Source organism: Poecilia latipinna, unplaced genomic scaffold, assembly GCF_001443285.1.
Source record: "Poecilia latipinna isolate Pla-1442-1.1 unplaced genomic scaffold, P_latipinna-1.0 Scaffold1447, whole genome shotgun sequence".
Taxonomy (NCBI): Eukaryota; Metazoa; Chordata; class Actinopteri; order Cyprinodontiformes; family Poeciliidae; genus Poecilia; species Poecilia latipinna.
Window position 1 is genome coordinate 39,282 of NW_015114063.1, and position 4,027 is coordinate 43,308.

Consider the following 4,027-nt stretch of genomic DNA (forward strand, 5'->3'; position numbering starts at 1 on the left):
CTAGCTGACCTGTCATCTTCTACTTCCCCCCTAGCTTCCCTTTGTCTCTGAGTTGTGTTGGTAGGGACTGAGACAGGGTCAGATCCATCCATTGGGCTAAGGGAATGTGACTGAGATATGGAAATGGATTTGGGCGTGGAAGAAAAACAGCTCAGTTTGGAAAATAGAAGAGAAAGGAGCACGCACAGAATGTGAGATCCTTTTAAAACAGGAAAGACTAAAGGATAAGCAGGATGAGGAATTATATATTAATGGAATGAAGAAAAACTGTCCAAGAAGACAAACTCTATGATTAATTGTAAAAGATAAAAGCATACTAATAGCATGCTTGTGCTACGGTTGGAGATATTTAAAATCAAGTCACATAAGGTTTCTTTTTGCACATTTGACTTGATTTACTACAATTTAGAGAGGAGAGTCCTGAAAAATACTGTTATTTATATAATGATGGGCATGGGTAAAAAAAAAAAATGCATGGGGACAACTCCATGTGGGAACAGCTGCGTGGCTTTATTTCTCTCCTTCCCTCTGCAACACACTCACACCTACACCCCAAGAAAAACAAACAAACAAATAATCACTCCACTGGATACATTAAACAGATACAGAAAATATACTTCCTAAAATAATAAAACATGCAGATAATGTGAATAAAATTTTCAGAAGAAACAATTCACTAAATCTTAAAATCCACATTCCCAGGATTCACATTATTTAGTTCTTTTTCCACACCAAGAAGCTTTAGAGCTGCTTTCCTAGAACATCAGGTTGCATAAATGAGGTAGAGCTTTATGCAGCAAATAAGGCCTGCAGTCCATCAATTAGCCACACAGAAACTAAAACTGCACTGCCAGAGGGCTACAATGCATTGGGTGGGATATTATACGGATATGGACAAAGTGTGCAAGAAACCAGAAAAGGAAGACAATTGTTAACCTTTTAGAGAACAGTGATTTACATTACACATAATGAGGAAATGTAGCAGAAGAAACGGAGCAAATTTGCTGCACCTCATGGCCAACTGAGTCCTAAAGTGTAACTTGCACCATGATTACAAAAAACTGATCATGTGTATTTGTCTTTAGTTTAATATTACCCTTATCTTAATTGGCATTCTAGAAGTACTGGTTATTGAAGACTGATTTCATGGTATAAACTATTTCCTCCCATTTCTTAGTCTTCATTTGGTCTTCCCCAGGTCCCCCTTGAAAATGAGATCTCGATCTCAATGGGGTTTAAATAAAGGAATAAATTTGCTCAAATAGTTATTTTTTATCAACTCTTTTGTACCACAAACAACCCATTATGACCAAATTATGGCCAAAATCTAAGATAAGCAAGCTTTTATGATGTAAAGCACTTTGAACTGCCCTGTGGCTGAAATTTGCTATACAAATAAATTTGATTGATTGATTAAGTGAACTCCCACATCTACAGGTATGTTTACTGTAAAAAAACAACAACAAACAACAAACATTTTTCTTTAAACTTACTTTGGACATATAAAATACCTCATCAAGGAAAACATAATTTACTTAAGATCTCGTCAAGCTAAAATCTTGTTTCTGTACTTCAAATAAATTAATAGAACGTTGATAGATGAAATGCATGTGGCTACCTGTATAGCAGACCATAACTCTTTTCATCCACCTTTGCCAGCAGCTCTGCTGGTCCCACTGTCGCCGTGTCTGTAAAAAACATCTGTTGACGGACTAATGAGTCCTTTTAGAATACAACCTTCCCAAAGGGAGGTCTGAACTGAGTGAAACCTTGTTTCACTACAGAATGGAGAAAAGAAAAAAAAGTTGAGTTGAGCAGTCGAACTATCTTCAGAAACTGTTACTATGGAAACAACTCAACAAAAATTAGAATCTTCATTTTTAAAGCTTCTTTGTTTAGTCCCACGTTCTTCTGTTAGGCAACCATTCAGATGTGTTTTCTACTATTCAGTCGTGTGAGGTTGTCTGTAGGATGTTTGGGAATGAATCAGAAATATTTTTGGCTCACAAATATTTATCCTACCGTCTTTCAGTTTGATGGCTGTAACCGCTATAAAAGAACTGCAGGTTGGATGTGATTCTGCTGCTTCACTTAAACTTATAATTTGCGGGTCTCAAACTGCAGCCCCTGCGACCCTGCAATCTTTAGATGTGTTCCTGCTTCAACACCTGCAAATGAAATAATTAGGTCGTTAGTAAGACTGTGTAGATCTTGATTGCATGCTGACAAAGTGATTCATCCATTTGGTTCCAGTGTGTTGTACGACCCTGTGTGGATCCTGGTGTGTGGCTGTGAGGTGTCTTTTTTGTAGAAGACTGCATCAATGCACATGTCAATTATATTTTACTAATAAACTAAACAGGTTATTTAGAGTTATTTATGCATTTCTGTGAAAATTCATACTTTTTTTTTCCTTTTTAGGAAATTTGGTTTGTTCAATATTTTGTCAAAAGCTGTCTCAGTGCTGGCCTCCTTAGGCTGAATAGTGCCCAAGCAGATGCATACGAGTATAAAAGCTTCTCACTCAGACACTCGGCGGAGAATCCGGAGTTGAAAAACATGTCATTTGCCCACTTTAGTGGAATTAAAGAAAATAAATGTTTGAGTGGGGTTATGCTTCCACAGGGATATTGTCAATAATATCTTCAATAATGCATATTTACTTTGTCATATTTTAAAATTTCCTTTCAGCTTTTAACATTTTTAACACACACACACAAAAAAACAAAAACAAAAACACAGTGGGTGCTAAGCCTCCTCCCTTTGGGCTTAGCAAGTGTTCATGGAGAAACCCTGCATTATTAGGCTTTATATCATAACATCAAGACTTGATGCTCTTTGTTGATGCGTGCCTCTCTGTTATGGAGGGGCCACTTGTGAAAAGTACTCATCTTCTCAGCCTATGGCTTGATAATCTTCCGCCTGATGTGTTTTATTATTGATGATATCCATACGAAGGCAGGATGGAGCCACAATGATGTTCAGATTATTTTTATTGAATAAATTAAATGACAGGATTCGATGGACTCACAAAGGAGACAGATGGAGGTGCCAGGAATCCTGGCAGTATAATGACAAGAATAAATCATCAAGAAGTAAATAAAGACCAGAGGACTTTGTGAGTTTACCTGAATTCATGCAACTTCATGCAAGAGGGGAAAATTATTGGAAGGAAGCTGACATGAAATGAAACACAAGGGATTACTGGGATCAAGAAGCTAATCTAACACTGGAAAAAAAAAATAAACATCACCAGAAAGAAAGAAAATATATATATAGATAGATATTGTGCTATTTATATACAAAATAACAGATAATGCATAACTTGTAGAATATGACAAGTATGATTGAAGTTTCAAGGGGTTTATTTGAAGTGTTTATCAGCTTAATATTTAATAAAGTTTACAGAACTCAAATAAGTGCTGCCATTATTGTGTGATTATTAAAATGTAGAGAGTCTTCAGGAAATACTGCAACCAAGCATTTCTATAATTTTGGAGACAGTCATACAGTCTGTGAAAGTTTTATTGCAAGACCTTGAATGTATCATTTTGAGGTTCAGTCATTGTTATTACATGTACGAAACAGACTGTGTTTCTATGAAAGCATGGCCCCAGCCAGGGCAGCACACAAGTCATTCATATATGAAGAAAAGAACTGCATGTGGTCATATTTCCTTTGAATTTAAAGCTAAACAGAAGTCCAGCTGCTTGTTCGGTGTTCCACTTCCATCTTTCAGGCTTTCACTTTCTCTTTTAACAAACTAATACCCTTTCTGAGTCTTTTGTCCCTTTCACTGTCAGTTCTTTATGTTGTAAGATAATGGCATAAAATTGCATGACGCTATTAAAGCCTTTATTTAAACACCAAGTAGAAACTACAACTCTTTCTGTGAACTTAAAAAAACAACAACATAATACTCTTTGTGTGGTGCTGTTGGAGGTGCTGTTCAAACCCCCCCCCCCCCAAAACGTAAAATTCTAAACCGACACTTTTTAAACTCAGAAAATATTCAGGCTCCCTGACA